This window comes from Pteropus alecto, unplaced genomic scaffold (genome assembly GCF_000325575.1).
Source record: "Pteropus alecto unplaced genomic scaffold, ASM32557v1 scaffold131, whole genome shotgun sequence".
Taxonomy (NCBI): domain Eukaryota; kingdom Metazoa; phylum Chordata; class Mammalia; order Chiroptera; family Pteropodidae; genus Pteropus; species Pteropus alecto.
The window spans coordinates 6,281,619-6,301,251 of record NW_006434709.1 but is presented as its reverse complement, the minus strand read 5'-3'; the positions used below and the strand labels follow the sequence as shown (position 1 = coordinate 6,301,251).

Below are 19,633 nucleotides of genomic sequence, written 5' to 3'. Positions count from 1 at the left end.
CCAGCAGGCCTGCCCCAAGCCCCAAGAGCGTGCTGTGGAATGATAAGCAGCCAGAGAGGAGAGGAGAGCAAGGGGCTAAAGGTTGATGTGCAGAAAGTGACGTTTCGATATTTAATTTTTTGATTAGGGCATTTTCAAGTAGAACTTTTTAACTTTTGTTCGACGGGTTCACACAGCCAACTATAAACATGAGTGTGAGTTTGCGTGCACGTGTCTGTGTATATAAAATGTCCGTAAGAGCCAGAAACCTTTTCTCTTCACTGTTCTATGTGCAACTCCTCAAAACTGAAATGCTTGCTTTAGCATCTTCTTTTCAGTTAACTGCCTATGAAGGTTTTTACAGGAAAAAATCTTAGAATTAAATAGTAACTCTGCAAAGCTACAGGTTTTTGCAGAGTGACCAAAAGATAGTAATACAGACATGAATTCATTCTAAGAACTTAGGTTTGCTGCTGCTACCAGGAGTTACTAGAGAAACAAAGCTGCCTTTGGGCACCTAAAACTAGTCAGACCTGCTGTAGCAGTTGCACAGTCGGCTCCAGATCTGTGCTCCACTCTCCTCCCTCCAGCCCCCACCCCACGCATCCGCATAGCTCACTCCACTCAGGGCGGTGCCGAGCCAGGCACACTCACCCCTCGTTATGCCGTCCCTGCTCAGACGCAGGGCCAGCTCCGGACACACAGTGTGCAAGTGTGAGAGGAGGCCAGACAAGAGAGCAGCAGATGCCAACTCCACTCTAAACTGAAAGCTGCAGTGGGTGCAGAATACAGCTTATGTGATACTTGGTTTCTAAAATAGATAAATCAAATGTGGTGTTTGCTTCAGTGACTTCTGGCAGGTATTTCCAATTAAGTTCAGATGAGGGACAGAAGATCTTGAGAGGAGACAAACGAGCCCTTCCAGCATTAGAAGCCCTCAGACCACAAAGAGCAGAATTTCCAACAGGGAGTTTGCATTGTGGGTATACAGTGCTTGTTTAAATGATAAGCATCTGTTTTGTCCTATTAGAAATCATTTGTTTTTAAAGACATTGTGATGTTTTTATTTTTCAATTTTTATTTGTATTTCAAAGAAAATTTTTTGACAGCCAAGCATGTTTGGTCTCGTGATCTTCAAGAAACAAACAAACAAACAAAACAAGTTGTCTATTTATTACCCAGAATAGGAATGTTGTCTTATTGGCCTGACATATGCCATTCACAGATTCATACAAAGAATGAACTGCCACACAGAGCTCATGGAGAAAGACACTGCTCTACACAATGAGTGATGGGCGCTCCAGGGGACAGTTCTGTTCACAGGGTTTTCCAGCATCTGCACAGAGGGCAGAAGTTTGCCTTTAACACCAATTGTACTGGCCATTGGAGACAACACTTCTTTTTAAAAAGACTTGCCAACTTTGGTTACTAGCTGTTTCCTTCAAGAATATTAAAACTAAATTAAATATCCACACACTTAAGCAGGAGTCTGAGCTTGTGAGTTTCTGTCAATTGTTTAAGGAATGATTAACAGTGGGTAGAAAATATATGATTCGTGCATATGCAGTGGCCACAGCATTTTTAGATTTTCACATTCTGCTGGTCAGTATAAATTAAAAGAAAGACCTATAAAGGTAGCTTTTCCCCTTACTGCAAAACCATTTTCACTTAAAACTGGAGTTTGCCTTATGGTGTCTTTAGCATACACCTGATCTTTGGACTCAGTAATCAGAGAGGGAGTAAGTCAGTTTCTTTCTCTCTCCACCCACACACCCTCTCTCTCCCTCGCCCTTGCCCAAAAACTAAAGTAACTATAGCTATCTCCTATAGGATATGCTATAATAGTAGAACTTTGCTGTAGCAGTTTAAAAAAGTTCTACAAGTGAATCAAAGTTCACATTCCTAAATACCATATTTATCTATACATATTTTTAATTCCTATATAATATTGACAAAGTCACCTTGATTTTTTCTGATATAAACGAAATACAAGATAGAACTTCATGCTTTTACTAGTGTTCTTGAACAAGAAATCACAGAAAAAGAAACCTCTGAATGTTTCTATTGTAGCTTTTACTCTTGTTAGCTACTAAAGTGTAAAATGTTTTGGCTGAGAGTAAATTTTTAGTATAATTTAATACTGATATTTTGTAATCTGCTACTTTATTAATAGAAAAAAATATTTAAGTATTTGTATGTATATATGTATGTATCCTCAACCTCCCCTTATACCTTTTTGATCTGTTTTGTGTGTGTGTGCACGTGCGCTCATGTTTCTGAAGTAGTGCTGTAACTTTTATTCTGCCGTTAGAGCGCTGTTTAAAAAATTGAATGCCAAAAGCTATCAGTTGCTATATAAATTTAAGTGAGTTTTAAAATAGCATAACATATACTATTTTATTATGCTCATTATTAATAATCAGAGCATGGCAACTGAGTAAAATTAATATTTTAGTTTCTGAATTAAATAAAACAGGTTTCAAGGAAGACGATTCAGCAAACAGCAGTCTAAAGATTTTCTAAATCTGAGTTAATATTCTTCTCTTAGTTCTTAAAGGGAAACAAGCTCGAGCAGCTGTTACCTAAGAAGCTGTGACACTCGCCTGACAATAAAACTGTTCCCTAGGACACCTCTTGTCTACACTTGGTTGGTGTTATAAAATGTGAGTCCTCTCTCCTACCTATGGTAATAAAGCAAGGAACAGAGGAACAGAGCAGAATGTTTAAAACAAACAAAAAAGCTGTCAAATCCATTTCAAAGGATTTCTCATTTGAGAGCAACATGGTTATACACATTTTAATTAGGAGAGGAAAGAAGTAAAAATTATTTTAAAGGGTGCCAAACTTGATGAATGACATAAACAACTTTACATGAACATATAATACCTCTAAGTCAATCAATGAAGCTAAAGGAAAACCTGCTAACATTTTTCTTTTTTTTCCCCACACAAAGAAATTGATAAAATGAAGAGGAAAGCAGAGGTCCATGAACAAGCTATTCTCGCTCCTGCCAGGAGCCGGGATCTTAGAATGGGTATTTTCATCCTCCTGCACACCCTAGCACACTCAAATCAGAATAGACTGCTATAAAAAGGGGGAGGAGTGGGAGGAGCTCTTGGGGTGAGACATGCCTTCTGGTTAGCTGAGCAACTATCCCCCACCCCCAACAGCAAAACAACCCCGAGCTTTCTCAGGTGGACTGTCCTCCAGGGGTTGAGTGGAGCCAAGAGCCCACTTCACTCTTGTCAGAGGTAAGTCCCTAATTATAAAAGGCTACTTTGAACATTTAAGGCCTCAGGGATCCCTATTGGCTACTACGACTTCTAGGCTCTCTACGCACGTTATGGATATTTCTTAACATATATTGGGAAATCAAAAAGCATATTTCATGAACAAAGCTTGAAAACATTTACGTACTACCTTTCTTAAGACTAACTGAGGCTGCTCAATTCGATTCAAATAAAAACAGCTATAGTTTGAGGCTGGATGTCTCACCCTGCTGATTGCCCTTCCCCATTCAGTGCCTGTAAAAACTTACTTTCCACCACCTGAAACATCCGGAAGCTAAACCAGCTTTAAAGCAAAAAAGTTATTCTAAGGCAAACTATACCTAATCTTTTCGTGAAACTTGAGACTAAACCCAAAACTCTACTCCCATCTCAATCTATTATTATCGTTACTTCTGTTAAAAGTAAGACAGCTCATGACCAAGGAAAAAAATAAGAACAATTTGTAATTTTCTCTCGAAGCAATGGCCCTCTGACAGCACCCTCTGTCTTAATGGTACAAAGTCCAGGGTTTGAGACAGCTGGCTCCCCTCAGCCCCCTCCCTTTCAGTCATAGGCGGTCTCCACCAAGATGACTCGTAGATTTCTAACTTAAAAACCAATGAGACATTAAGCTTAATATACATATGTATTCAAAATCAATTCACTTGCGCACCGGCGAAAAGAGAGTAGAGAGGGATGTTTTTAAGCCCCAAATACAGAAAAACTCATAGAAACACATTACAGCAAGTTGGATGCAAACCCGGCCACGGAACTCAAAAGTGAAGCAGCCTTCGCGGCAGCAACCCGAGCCTTTTAAAAAAAAAAGTCTCGCACATTCACAACAACACAACCGCCACAACACGCACACACATCCCAGCTGTAAAAGCGACAGCTCCGAGCTCCCTCGGCCCCACGGCTAGGCTCCAGTTAGCTCCCGACCCCCTCCTGACCCCGTCCGTGACTGCCGGTCCCTTGCCCTTCCCCCAGCAGATCTGTCCTCTTACGCTGGGGGGTGGGGGGGGGGTCCCCGGCCCTCGCCCCAGTGGTCCAAGGACGCCGGGCCGGGAAGCAGTGGGAAGGAGCACTCCTCCGGGTACCTGCTCCAGCCCAGGTCCCTCTCGCGGAGGCGTCCGCGACCCTCGCAGCCGCCCAGGGCCCTCCTCCGCCCTCCCGGTTCTCCCGGCCCTTGGCCGAGTCCCAACGCCGCCCCCCGCCCATCCGGAGCCCAGCGCATCCGAGGATCCCCTCCTGCCCGGTGCAGGGAGAACTTACCACATGCAGCTCCACCTGGGAACTAACGCATCAGGAGGGGTTTCTGCCCACTCCTCAAGCTACTCCCGCTCCATGCGGAGTCCCCCGCTCCGGGGGCCCGAGGGTGGCGCCGGGGAGCGGGCAGGAGGCGAGACCGAAGCTAAGAGTCCGCCGTCCTCTGCCTGTGCGCTCCGAGCATTATACAATGGTGGAGGCGGCGGCGGCAGGCAGCGGAGGAGGAAGCTGGAGGCGAGCGGAGGGGGCGCCCTGACCGAGCGAGCGGCAGCTCGTGCTCCAGCACTCGCCGTGCAGGAGTGACGTGCGGCCACCGAGCCTCCCGCGAGCTCCGGGCCCCGGGCACAGCAGGCCCCGCCCCCGCCGGCCCCGCCCCCTCCCCCGGCGGTCCCGGGAGGCGTGATAAACGCGGAGCGGGGCCCCGGCAGCCAGAGGAGCAGGAAGGGGCAGGCGGAGCACGCGAGACGGCGGTGGCAGTGCGGCCCACGGTTCCCTCTCCCGCCGGCGTGCCCTTAATTTTTTCTTAAGGTTTAAAGGGATGGAGAGAGGAAAGGAGACAGACACTTCGGCCAGGCAACCACTACTGACCACCAATAATCCCCCTCTAGAAAATACTCATGCAAATGACGGAGCGGCTAGTGACAAAGGCGGCGGCGAGTGCAGCGCGCGCACAGCCTGAGTCGCGCGACCGCAAATATGACAAGCATCTGAGCTATTCGGCAACTTGGGGCCGGTCAGCAGGGCGGGCAGGGTCCCGCGGGGGTGTGGTGGGGGCAAAAATACGACCCCGGGGCGCGGCGTCCACGTTACCCGCGGGGCTTCCGAGACTGGAATCCCGGGAGGGCGCGGGCAGCAGCGTCCGCAACTGGGACACTTCCATATACCCCCGTCTCAGGTCTCACGAGTGACCCACAAAGACATCCAATGGCAAGATGGGGGATCCAGCTGGAGCCCGGGATAGAAAATGCCCCATGCGCGCGGTGGCCACGGCTCAGCACTCGAAATGGGTCACCAAGTCAGCAGTACTCTCCGAGCAGGACAGAAGTAACCGAGTTGCATCCCTTGGTAGCAGGCTGCGCCGCGGTGTAGACCCGGCACCCGGCCGCCGGCCCTGAAAGAGCCCACGCAGCTAGGGAAGCCAGGCCAGAGGGTCCGCCCTCTGCCCAGAAGTTTCAGGTTGGTAGCTTTTCCCCTCTCCTTAAGAAAGCTTCTACTCTAAACTACTTACATTTAGCAGGGAAATTTATACTAGTTGGGATATACTAGGCTGCGTGTATGCCTAAATGGTGAAAATTTAAAAGCACTAGGAAAAGAAAGACAGCTCCCCTGGAAAATCAAAATTTTATTTTAAAAATTACATGAGCGTTCAGTGTAAAGACGTTATAGAAAGTAATTCAGTCGCCTTAAAAATTTGGCTGCCACTCCAATCAATGTCATCTCAGATCACTTCGGCATTTAATGGTCCACTATACTAGTTACATTTAAGGATAATAAAGCTTTAAGACCTAACATAAAGGTGATTATAAGTCGTTAACATCAAGACAAGTTTAGACCTATTCGAACTGTTCTGTAATGATTTGTTATCAATCAAATTGATGATTTTATTGAAATTAAACCTGTGCTAAATGTTGGTAGAAGAGACAATGTTTCTTGTTTTATCTTTAAGGGGAATGAAAAATGTTTTTACTGGATCCTCAGTATAATTAAAATCTTATACGGATTTTTCTTTAAGAATAACCAATGCCAAAAGCTAATTATTCGTAGATATCTTTGGAAAGTCTCCTTATAATAGTGTTCCAAATTACACATATGGACGTAGCGCTCAGGGCCGTCTGCAGGTCCTGCTCAGTTTGTGTCTGGGTGGCATAGCATTCAAACATTTTGCCGGGAAGCCAAGATATTTTTCATTTCCAGAGTTCTGCCTTTCAGAGAGACACTAACTACTAACAGTTTCCTAACCACCCACTCACTTATACTTTCCCCGCTCAATTTAAGGAAAAGCCATTGTAACAGAAGCTGCAATAATTTCTTCCTGTGATATCTTTGTAGCGGAGGCCAGAGGCTCTGTTAACTTTAAAATGAATTTAAACTGTTATTCATGAATTGGAGTTAGCAAGTTAGCTGCAGAATTTTTGTGACACATATTTTTCTCTGCAAATGGATTCTCACAAAAGAATTAAAAGCGAAGTGACAATATTTGTGTCTCCAGAGTGTACACGTGATTCTGCTAAAGCACATATTCTGTTCCTGCTTAGTCAAGGTCTGAGTTCTTAGGAAGCAACCTGTGTTTTGGGGTGAAATGATTTTCACCTTTCCACACTTTTGAAGGTTGTAACATCCCATCAATGCATGTGTTATACACGAGTCCCACTCTCCCCACTTTTAGATTCTGGCATCTTTCACCAAGAAGTCAAGCATGAAGTGGCAGCTTCAACAGCTGCTGATGTGGTCTAACACCAGGTGGTTAACGCCGCCCCCCTCTCCCCACCCTCATGCCCAAGTCCCCACAGGGGTAACACAGGAATCTTGCCTGGCCCCAGGGATCCAAGTCCACCCGGATAAGGAAAGGCCCTCCCAGAACTTTTGAAGTCAACCTCCCTTCAGTATGCAATGGCATGATTAAATATATATATATATGTATATATATATATATGTGTATATATATATATATACATATATATATATTCAATGGTATTTAATATTCATATTTGCTCATATATATACATGAGCAAATGAGCAAGAAATGTTTAGTGAACATGTAAGTGTGATTTTCACTCATTCTCTGGGACATTTAAAAGCTCTATTAAAATAGTCCTACTTTAGGATTTAGAGTTAGAGTTTCTCCCTCTCACTTTCACATATAAGAAATTAGGCCAGTCATCCACATTTAACTATGAGGAACATACCTGTTTAGGGAAAAAAGAAATATTGCTCTTCTAAGTATAGAATGGTGCCGGTAATTTTTTAAAATATTCATGAGTTTAATTTCAGAGAGGCACTTCTCAACACTGCTTTGTAGTTCTGGGTACTAGTTTGCACTTCAGTGCTTCTCTTGAAAGTTTCTGTGCCTTCACATCTTGCAAACTACTAGACTGCTGCACTAACTGAAGGCCACTTTTAGCACTTAATTAGCATGCACCAAAGAAATGACACAAGGACAAGCTGACTATATAAACTGAGAAACAAAGATTTTAAAATAGTGTTTAAACTTTAATTTTCTTTCCCTTTATTATATTTTATCTTTCTGGTTCCACTCGGAATATTGGTAATAATCATCCATCTATACACCTCGAAAATATTGGTCTTATGGCAAAAAAATATAAACATTTCAGTTATAAAACACATTGCATACAGCTGGCTGGGCTAAATAACCTTTTCATGGAAAATATAGAGATCCAAACTCAAATGTGTACTTCCCATTCGCTGATAACTAAAAACTGTGAATAAATCTTCAATATAAAATTCTGGAAGTCACATCACCTAACTGATTATCAAGTAGTTGATACAGGAGACAGTGATTTGGAAAACTAAGTACTCTCACGGACAAGTTCAGTACTTTTCAGCCACTAGCGAGTTAAGACTTCACTATACCGCAAGTTAAATCATCTGCTTCTGCAAACTCTTCTCTATCGCTTTTTCCACTTGCTTTTGTCAGGTTTTTTTCCCCCTGCTTTCTTTCTGAAGCCATGCTTCACACAGTAGAACTTCAACTTCAGTGAAGGGCTGCTTTTGCAAAGTTTCCTTTATTGTTACTGGACTGCTTTGCAATGACGCCTCTGATGTTCTGAGACAGGGTCATTCTTCTGTTAGAGATATACCTTTATCTCTTTTAAAAATCTGACAAAATTAAATTCTAATTTGGAACAAAATCTTAATGATAATATTTGAAGAAAATGCTTTTAAAACCATTTTCTTTTTTCTAGCATTTTTGATTAGTCCCTTCTAACCATTAATAGAGAAGATGGCTTTTATATGGGCATTAGTTTCCTTCTAATTCCGTTGGCCACTATTTTCCGTTAAAATCCTCAGATAAACTTTGAGGTCCAATTTGGAGCAGCCCTCCTTAAAAGACTCTAGCTTTTGCTTTCACCCTCTCCTCAGCTGGAAAGCCAAGCCCCTTCCTGGTGACAATTCCAGTGTTTCCTTCCTGCCAGGTGCCACTCCACAAAGACTGCTGATCGCTTCTCAGAAACAACTCTTCTTGTCCCCAGTTCCCCACACAGCACTACCTCGCTGGTGGCCTCTGCAAGTTGACTTTGCATTTCCTGTCTATAAACCATCCTCCCTTCTTGAGGAGTTCATTTTCTTCTCAAGACACTCAGCACTCCTGGTTTCCACAGAAAACTTCAATGGTGTGAGCAATCGCACAGCCTCCAGGTCTTCCTTGTCCCTGGGAACCAGCTTGGTGAGATGAAGAGGCCTGGAGTAGGAGTTTAAAGATACTGTACAAATAAATCACTTAACTAGGATTAGTTGTTGACGTTTTAGTTTCTTAATCTGCTATGTCACAGATTAAAGGTCAGCATTGGTTACAGTGAAGAGAGCATATGCTTTTGGTCAGGAGGTTTTGGATCTAGTACCTCAGCTACAGCCAGCAGTGGGGCTGAATCAGACCCTGGACATCACAGGGGCTGCTTCTACAGCCCACAAAAGGAGGAGCTAGGAGTCTATGAAAAGTGACTACGATGGGGACTACCTTCTTCACAGAGGAGTTTTAGGGTTCAAATGAGATAATTTGCTCGTATTGGAAGAATATAAAACCAATCTCACATTTACGCATTCCTAAAAGAAAGGAGCAGTAATAATGATAGTAGAAATAATGATAATATGCTCCCTTCAATAGGATATGTTCTTTGAATTATTTTTCATTGAATTATTTTTTATATCCTAAAGACAGATTTGAGCAGTCCTATCCATATTCTCTTGGGTTTGTTACCCATTATGGTTCAAGTCACCTAGCTGTGACATCTGTAATACCGCTGGCCCCAATATTTGTATAGAAGCAGGACGGTTTACAAGGCATTTTCATATGGATTCACTTGTTTGCTCTTCGTAACACCTTCCCTGTGACACTGGCAAGACAGGTACTACTTCCCATGTGTTACAGTGAGTAAACAGAGGCTTGGAGAAGGACCTGCCAATTGCACTCTTTATCAAGCTGACTCCCAGGGAGGTCTGCAAACAGCAAGATTTTTAACATTCATTGATATATTATGTGGAGTCCAGGAAAGTCTCAAGCGGAATGTCTTGAGAAGAGTATGAATTCCTCAAGAAGGGGAGGATGATTTATAGACAGGAATTAGAGAGTCAACATCCAGAGGCCACCAGGATGGTAGTGCTGTACCAGAATCTGGATACCCCTTTGCTTCAAACCCTACACTAGAGTCATGAAATAACAACAATCCTATTTCTTACACATCGAATTCTAAGCCTGCCTGTCCTTGGCTTTGTTAGCATCACATTTTAAGCCACAGAATTAATAACCCACGACCACCACAGCAAAAAAAAAAAAAAATAGAACTCCTCACACCTTCTAGCACCTCACTCATCTCCAATATGGTTCATAAAACTGTCATTCTTGTCACCACTCTATCTCTAGCCTCTAGAACAGTACCTGAACACAGTAGCATTTGGTAACTATTCACTGAATGAATAAATGAAGGAATGTTAAAAAGTTTATAACAGCTTCCAAAACTCAAAGGGTTAATCTTTCCTGAAAAAATTTTCCTCTCATTACCTTTTCACTAAGCTCTGCATGTGTGTGTATACATATGAATAACTATACAGTATTTGGGAACTTTCCTAAAGAGAGAGGTCACTGTGAGTGATATAATATTATACTTATAACTGCTTTTCAGCATTTCTAAAACATGCCTTTTGGGTTTAACATAGTTAAAAGAACTAATGGGCACTTGGCAAAGTACTTACTGTTAAGAGTTAATCCATACAGCCTCACTATTGGGGGAACAACCTTGCAGATAAATAAATTATCACCATAATTCCACTATCCCAAACTTCATTATGAAGATTTTCTCTTCTTACTTAAAGAAATGAAAGTTTCAGTTAAATTACATTTAAATACAGAACAGCATTTGATAATTACAGGTGAAAAAAAAAAAGATTTGCCTGTCCAACTTTTCAAGTGATTACTTGAACAGTTCAAATGACCATTTATTACCTTTGTCACCTTCATGCCCTCTTGGTCATGGAATATAAAAATATGCCAATAATCAAAAATGTTCTGAATATCATCGACCAGTATTAATTTCCAGGAAAACTTTGCAAAATGATGTCAGAAAAAATAATTTTTTTAAAGTATTATTCTAATGCCAACTACCTTTTATGTTTCAAAACCAAACAAATGTATATGCTGGCTAGACTAAATTCTATTTTCTGCTCTGTGTATTCTCACGTCTATTATAGAAACTATCTAGGATTGTGTACCTTTAAATTACCTATGAGTAAAAAGGTCAGTTAAGAGAAGAATGGTGATTTAAGGAATGCAAATTATATATTTCAACCAAATTTTTTTGAAGTCCTAGCTATAAAAATTTGACTTTGAGAAATTAAAAAAATTTAAAGCTATTAATGTGTATGAATGCCCAGAAAATGCATCAAACTTCAGGCTATGAGGGATCATTAGAAAATAAATATGTGGACAGAGAACACAGTTTACATGTCAACATAGTATACAATTAAAAATGAATCAGCTCTTTGTCACTTTGAATTTTCACTGGTTTTCTGAAGGAGAGGGTGACACTTAAGTAAGATGGTGTAGGCTTTATCTTTTCTTTTAGTCACCTGTGTAGAACTGCTTTTTAAAAACCTGTTGCTGGAATAAACAAGACTTTTCCAAAATAATCCAACTGACCAATAATACTAATCCCTTGTTTAATATTGAAAAATATATTTTTTTTTAAATAAAGTAATTTTATATTTGAAATTTCAGAAATACACAGATTAAGTCAAGGAGGGAAAAACTAAAGCAAGCATCTTAGATAAACACCAACGTCAATTAGATATGCACTTGTGTATCGTCAATTGTTTTTCTAAACATGTTTAAATATTGAACAAAAGATTTAATCTTGCTAAGTGATATTTCTTTCAAAACTGATGACTTAGCGAAGTCTTGTTTGAGTTATATGAAACTCCTTAAATGGGCAATTATCAGAGAAACTGGCTTTTAAGGAGAAAATAATAGTGTGAATGAGCTATATGTAACTTCCCTTTTTAAAAACAGAAGTTGAATCTGTAACACCAAATTTAGAAAGGAGAGTGGAGGGCAGCAAATACCGCAAGAATATCATCTATAGCATAGACGCCCACTGCCATTCTGTTCTGTTACAAATAAATATACACTTTATGATCTTCTGTTTGCTCAAACAGTGAATGTATTTAATCATCCTTAAAGATGATTCTTTTCAAAGAAAACATACATGTAAAAAAGTCACATCAAATAAAAAAATCTCACTTAAAAAGAGCCAGCTTTCCTGACTGACTACTGCGATTCGTTTGGCCTCATTACACAGCACAGCATAGTCCGTCCTGGGGCTGTGAATAAATAGCTTTTGTGGGAATAATATTGATAATTTCAACACCATTTATATTGCCTTTTACCTTCCTTTAAGAAATTAAAGCCCAAATTACAAAAAGGTAGAAAAAAATTTTAATAAAGCAGGTATTTATTGTCAACCCACTTTGATTTGTTACCACTTTAGAACTGTTAGATATCAGGCTTTTAGTTTTAGTAATAAAAATTAACGGCTATAAAGAGAAAGACTCCAGAATTACTATTTTCATGTTACAGCCAAAAATGAAAAGTGAGAAAATTCAAACCTTTCTCAAAGTTCATAAGATGAAAAGATCAGAATTAATGGGGACCCATATCAATTATGGACAAGAAGAATACTTAATACTATATCAAAACCAATCCCCCTGCCCCTAAACTCATCAATAAATGAAATGCAATTCCAACTTAAATCTCATTTTTTCCCCATGGAACCTGGTAAAGCAAATCTAAAAATTCATCTGGTATAGCAAAGGGCAAAAGATAGCTGTAGTAAGTTTAAAGAACAAGATAGAGGATGTGTCCTTTCAGATATCAAGGCTTATTATAAAGCTCTTGTAATTGAAACAGAATGGCGTTGGCATAGGGATAAATAAATAGTGCCATAGAACAGAATTGAGAGTACAGAAATAGACCCACGCGTATATGGAAGCGTAAAATATGACAGAGGTGAGATTACAGATCAGTGAGAAAGAATACACCTTTCAATAAATGGCCAAAGGTCACCTAGTTACCTGTATGAAAAAAAAATTAGGTACCTAATAGTTTTTCCAAAAAATGCATTTTAGGTGGACTGATATTAAAATGTTTATGGCCTCAGGATAAGAAATGTGTGATTCTTGTTTGTCTCCTAAGATTCATTCTCTACTTGCCTCTCCTTTACCCTGTGCCTTGAAATGTTGAGCCCTCCTTTGCCAAGTAGCTTCTAACTGGATTCAGCAAAAGGAAGACACCAGAAAGAGATCAGTGGGTCAGAGGAGAGAAGGCTGGGGTGTTGTTCCATGCTCCTTCCTGTTTGGGACTTGTTATGGCAGTATCCATCCCTCTACAACCACAGCTCCTGCAGGTGGCCCCTTCTCCAGGGCACCCACTCTCAAAGATTCTAGAAACACCTTTCTCCCCTTTCCCCATTAGGCCTAAGGAAAGTAACAGCTTCCTACAATTATTGGTCTTCCATGCCTCAACTTTTGTCACATCTCTGTAAAAAGTCCCTTTATTAAAGTCCCTTTAGTTGAATCATTTAATGGAATTCTGATACCTGCTGAGACTTTGACTATTAAGAGGAAGACACCCAATACACAAACCATGTAGAAAAAGGCCAATAACTCTGATTACATTAAAAATAAACATCTACTAAACAAAAATAATATAAAAAAGATAAAGGCAAGCTAAAGACTGTCGAATGGTATACGTGATTCATATAATCAACAAGATTAGTAGTATTCGGAATTAATAAAGAACTCTGAATTGATTTTTTATAAGCCATATAAACCCAACAGAAAAATGGGTAAAAGAGGAAACTCAAATGTCTAACATGTGAAAAGATACTCAATCTTATCCATAATAAAAAAAAAAGAACTACAAATTATAAAGAGATCATTCACAGCTGCTAGAGTGGCCACTTTGGAGGTAATCTGGCATCATCTTGTAAAGCTGAAGATGCATACACCCTGCCCACATACACGCAGCCTTTCTCATCGGGGTTCCATAAGAAAATAAGCCCTACAGAAAATGATTCTAGTGACTATTTCCTCAATCCTCCCAAGGATGGTATAAAGTTAAAAACCGGTGGTGTGCTAGTAAATGATTAACAACCAGCTGAGGGATGGGGAAAGGAGCACTTATCTGTAGCATTTGTTAATTTCTGTGGTGTAAATACCCCCACCAAGGCTGACTGATTTTAAGCCTCTCAACTGAACTCAAGAATTAGAAAGAGGTTCACACAATCTCAATGAGGAGCAAACAAGCATGGGTCTCTAGCTCCAGCCCAACACTTGAACCATTCTAGACTTACGGGACAGAAATTAATTCATTATATACAATGGAAGCTTTAGGATATTGAGGTTTAATTCTCTGAGGGAATTCTGGATGAGAAGGGTTAAGTCTAGAATCTAGAGAAACTTCTGTTTTTATCCCCCATGGAGTCATAGAATGATGTTTGTGGCAGCTTTGCTTGTAATAGCTAAAAACTAGAAACAACCTTAATGTTCATCAAGATGAGAATAAGCTGATACACTTGAAAACTACAGAGGGCGAGAAGTACTAAAAGTATCATATAGTACATATATGGTTAAATCTCAAAAACATAATGTTGAGTAAAATAAAGCAAGCTGTAAAATATGTACTGTATAATATCATTATATAAAATATTTTAAAACATGCAAAACATGCTATATCTTGTTTACAAATACATATGCATGAAATTATAGAATAAAAATATCAGAGATAAAAAACTTCAGGAAAGTGGTTCCCTCTGGTAAATGGAGAGGGGTACTGGAATCAGGGAGAATCACACAGGTGGTATCTATTTTACATACAGTGTTTAATTTCTTTAAAAAAAAAAAATAAACGTTGTAATAAATAATTTGAATTTATTGTTTTAGATTTCATCAGGTTAAAAAAATGTTTTTTCTTTCTTCCTATAGTTCCCATTATATAGAACTTCATAAGGTTTTTTCCTACAATTTCTAATATATGTTAATAAAGCATTGGATAATATTTGTATTTCATGCATTTCTCATTATTTCAGTAATAACTTATTTTTTTCACTCATTTTGATATACTGTCTTCTCTCTGTCTCTCTCCCTTCTCAACAGGAGACTATAAAATTCAATGATAATGCTAGAAAGCCCAGCTGATAAGGCAAGTTTTAGAAAATAATTGGTTTAAAGTCTATGTCTGGGGCATATTTCTCACCTGCCAGGCTAACTTCTATCTTGCTAGAAAGGATAAAAGCTTCCTCACAAAATATGGAAGGCTTCTTGTTACTTCCTTAAAATGCCAAATATCACATTTAGCACTAAAAAGTGAAATCTTGTTGATTAAAAAAAAAAAAAAAAAAAGAACAGAAACACACTTTCCCCATGAAATATCTTTCACTTGGTGTTCAGGTGACCCCTGACTGCTATACCAAATGCATTTTGATTCTTCCTTATTTCGTGTCTCTTGATGTAGGGATCATAGGAATAAAGCCCATATTGATCTTCCCTCTCTTGACCTCTGGGAAAGTGATGTTGTCTCAATGCATGGGTAGTGTGACTTTTTTTCAGAGATTGTCTTGAAGAAAGCCTATGTTTTAAATACACACTTTTCTGCGCTAGCAGGCATTCTAGCTAGGTGGTTCTAAATAAAGAACGCTAGTCAACAACAGGAAATAACTCCCACAGAAAAAAGGGGCAGAATACAAACTCTCACCAACTCTTGTACACAGTTCACAACGGCCTTTTGTTCCCTGCACATTAAGCCTGAAATCTTTACTTTTCAGAGCATGTTTGGGCCTTTGCAGAGCAATTAAACCTCTTTTCCTTTTGCTGGTGTCCTTGCCTTCTCTCTCTCAGAAATAGTTAACCTTACCACTAACTTCTTACTATGAAGTAGCAAATCATAAAACAGAAGTTTCTATTCCAAAACTTAACATTTTTTTCTTTTTAATATTTTTTTCCTTAATAGAGTTTCTCAAGGGAAAACAAATCAATTCTCAGTTTAAAACTCACTTTCTCTTCTAATACATATAATACCATGTAAACACATTCACATATGTTCTAAAGGAATATGTTCATTTGCAGTATATGTTTCTAAATCTATCCACAAAGATATATCATATCAACCCACAAATCTAGATTGATGGGTTATCAATACCTTACCAGTGACATTTCGGCAAATCAATGCAACCAGAAGATAAATTTATATTCTACTCGAAGGCTCCCATCTTGAATCTGTAGTGAAAAAGAGGAGGGGGGATCTAGACCCCAAGTTATCCAAATAGAAAGGCATCTGAATGATGGTTTTCAAAATCAAAGTGACTCCTACTGGAACAGACTGATGTCATTCAACGACAGTACAGCACAGGTATCACTGACAAGAAAAGGGGGCTGGGAAAACAGTCTCAACATGACTGCAGCCTGGTATTTCTTTCCTCTCCTATATACTCAGCCTAGTCCTGTCTACTGGCTCCTTCCTTCTGTCAATACATTACAGACTCAACTCTGTCTTCACTTTTAAAACAAGAAACAATCCTCCCAGGCTTCAACACTGCAAGAATGCTGGAGGCTACTCCTGTTTTTACCTTTCACAGCTTCAGTCCCTCCTACTTCCTCTGGCTTCTGCAGAACAACTACATTGACCACCCCCAGGGAAGAACGCCAGTGTCCCCTAAATGCCAAAGCCAGTAGACACTTCTCAGTTCCTCATATTACTCAGCCTCTCTTCAGCATTTGATTGACATCACTGACCACCCCCGACCATTTCTTTCAGTAACTTTGGTTGAACTATATAGTCTACTGGTTCTTACCTATCTGGCCACTTTGTTTTGTTTTGTTTGTTTGTTTGTTGCTGGCTTTTATTCCTCTACCCACCCTATAAACCTATAGATCTTGACTTTAAAAAATCACCTCCAGTTGCAATGTTACCAGAGAGGGTTACAGAGGTGAGTGGAGGATGGGGAGGGTTGGTTAGGATATCAGAATCTTCAGGAAAATTTGGAGACACAAGTGCCAGTTGATAATCACTATCTAAATGTCTGTGCTCCTGTGGCTTTGTTTTTGCTCCCTCTTCTCTTCTGCTCATCCTATAAACTCTCTCTAGGCAACCTCACCCACTCTCAGGGCATCTATATGCTAATGATTCATAAATCATTAACCACATTCTAGATCTTTCTCTTTAAGCTTCGTATCTGACCTTTATATGGAGGGAGACCATATATCCCAGTTTGTCAGAGTCATTCCTAGTTTATGTTTGTCCTGGCATAATTATTAATACTACCCTGTTTCAATCTCAAAAGAGCTCCTGGTTTGATCAATAAAAGTATATATTTCTATCCCATTGCTTATTAGACATCTCCACTCTAATCATAAAGGCATCTCCCACTCACAGCACATCTGAAATTGTTGTAATCGTAACTTCCTTAAAATTTCCCCTCCTCCTGAATGCTTAAATACAGTTGTGGCACCAATAAGGTACCCCGGTGTCTAAGCTGGAAATATAAGATACAAAGTATCATCCTTCTCCCCTTCCCTCATATTTAATGAGACATTAAGTCCTGTCAATTTCCTCTCTTAAATGTCTTTCAAATATGCCCCCAACTCTCCATTTTTCCCATCACTGTCCTAGTCAAGACTCTAATCATCTTCACTTTATTACAACAATCCATCTCCCTACTTCCAGTCGTGGATATTCTCCTCTAATCCATCTATATCGCCTACTGTGTGACAGGTAGCACTCTAGGTACTAGAAAAACAAAATGAACAAGAGATGCTCCCACCAAGTTCACATGGAAGACTAATTCATCACTGGGATGCAGTGGGGTTACATGGCGATTTAGGGACATGTGCTAGGTGACACTGGACACATACAGAGCCTGGTCAGTGTGAAAGTAGGCAGGGAAGTAGTAATGGATCTTATGGTAAATGGAAGTTGGTCAAGGTCATTAAAAGCAGAAAGAGCAGCAGAGATGGGGAGGTGAGAAATAGCATTGGACATGGGTGCAGATCTGAAGTGTAAATCACAGGCAGGGAATAGCACTACATAAGACTAGAGAGTTTGGCTTGGCAGGTCTAGGAAGGCCTTGTATCCCACATTAAAGGGTCTGGCTTTTATATTCTGAAGGCAGTAAGGAGGCACTAAACAATTTTTCATGGGGGAGTGACATGATCTGATTTTTACTTTATGATGTTAACTCCACACCTACTCCTGACAAAATAATCTTAAAACCTATTTAGAATAACCGACAAAGAAAAAAGTAAAATAAATTTTAAAAGAAGATATTAAAAAGTTATAATCATTAAATACCTGGGTTCTGGTAAAAGAAAAACATAAATGTATCTGCACTGAAACACTTGAAACAGACCTTAGTATAAAAATTTAGTATATTCTTAATATGGCATCTTGATAATGTGAAAGAAAGGTATTTGCAATAGTTTATTATTTAAGGGGGAAATGGATGTTTGAGTCTTGCCTCATACAATATGATAAAACACTAGAGATTAAAGAATAAACTACATTTTTTAAAAAATGTAAAAACTAGAAATGACAGATGAATAAATGATCTTAGAGGTAGACAAGACCTTTCCAAACATAAAGCAAAAAACCATAAAGTTAAAACACATTACACTAAAAAACTATATATTAAGAAACACCACAAGCAAAATTAAAAGAAAAACGACAAACTAGTAAAAAAATCTGTAACACAGATAACAAAGATTTAGTAATCTTTCAACCTAAAGAGGTCTAATTAATCAATTAGGAAAAAAACAATACAAACTTAGAAAACACTGAAACTAAATTAGAAAAATGGGCAAAAGGCATAAGCCGATTATCATCAAAGGAAGAAATGCTTGAAAATACAAATACAAATTCATCTAATCATAGCAATACAAATTAAAAAGAAACGTAACTGCCACATATTAAGCTAACTACAGATATGTTGAAGCTGGTAACACAGTGGATTGGGTTGTGTCATGGCCACTGATGAAGAGAGTATAGGTGACCCTTGAACAACACGACACAGGTTTGAACTGCGTTGGTCCACTTATACTCAGATTTTTGTTAAATAAATATGTCCAGTAGTGTAAATAAATTTTCTCTTCCTCATATGATTTTCTTAGTAATATTTCATTTTTTCTCTTACTTTGTTAGACTACTGTATATAATACATATATATGTGTGTGTATGTGTATATATAACCTAGAAAATATGTTTTAATCAACTGTTTGTTTATATTATCAGTAAGGTTTTCAGTCAACAGTAGGCTATTGGGGGGTAGCATCATAGTGTAGTGGTTAGCACGTCTGCTTTAGACGCAGAAGGTCCTGGGTTCACAACCCAGGTGGAGCCACGGACCATACCCAGGGTGCCCCAGCCCCGGGCGCACACCCGAGCATGTGGGATGGGATGCCCTGCCTTCAGAGATCCCCCTCCTAAGAGGAAAAGGCAACCTCCATAGGTCAGGGGTGGAAGTGGCAGGGGGAGGAATTAAAGAGGGGGAAAAAAACCCAGTAGGCTATTAGTAGTTAAGTTTTGGGGAAGTCAAAAGTTATATGCAGATTTTTGACCGCGGGGGTGGGAGGGTAGCACCCCTTAACACTTTGTTCAAGGGTCAAACTGCAAATGGATTCAAACTTGAGAAGGCAGGGTTTGGTCATGCGTATTAAAAATATTTTTAAATATCCATATCCTGTAATGTGGTCATTTCATTTCTAGAACTTTATTCCACAGAGCTAATCAGAGCTGTGCATAAAAAATATATTTATTTAACAAATATTTATTGAATGCCTTCTGTGTCTTAGGTTCTAGAAGTTGAGAATGTGGCAGCAAACAAAACACACAAATCCCCCTT

General features: G+C 39.6%; 1 protein-coding gene across 4 annotated transcripts in view; it reads right to left on the bottom strand.

The window, feature by feature from the left end:
- SERTAD2 (SERTA domain containing 2) overlaps positions 1-19,633 on the bottom strand; it is a 103,069-nt gene that overhangs the window by 13,506 nt on the left and 69,930 nt on the right. Inside the window, exon 1 of one of the 4 annotated variants that reach the window (XM_006909548.3) lies at positions 4,521-4,807. The exons of the other annotated variants lie outside the window; for them this stretch is intronic. The gene's annotated coding sequence lies outside the window, so the exon portion shown is untranslated. Of the gene's footprint in view, positions 1-4,520; positions 4,808-19,633 lie in introns of those variants that run through there. 4 annotated transcript variants of the gene reach the window in all.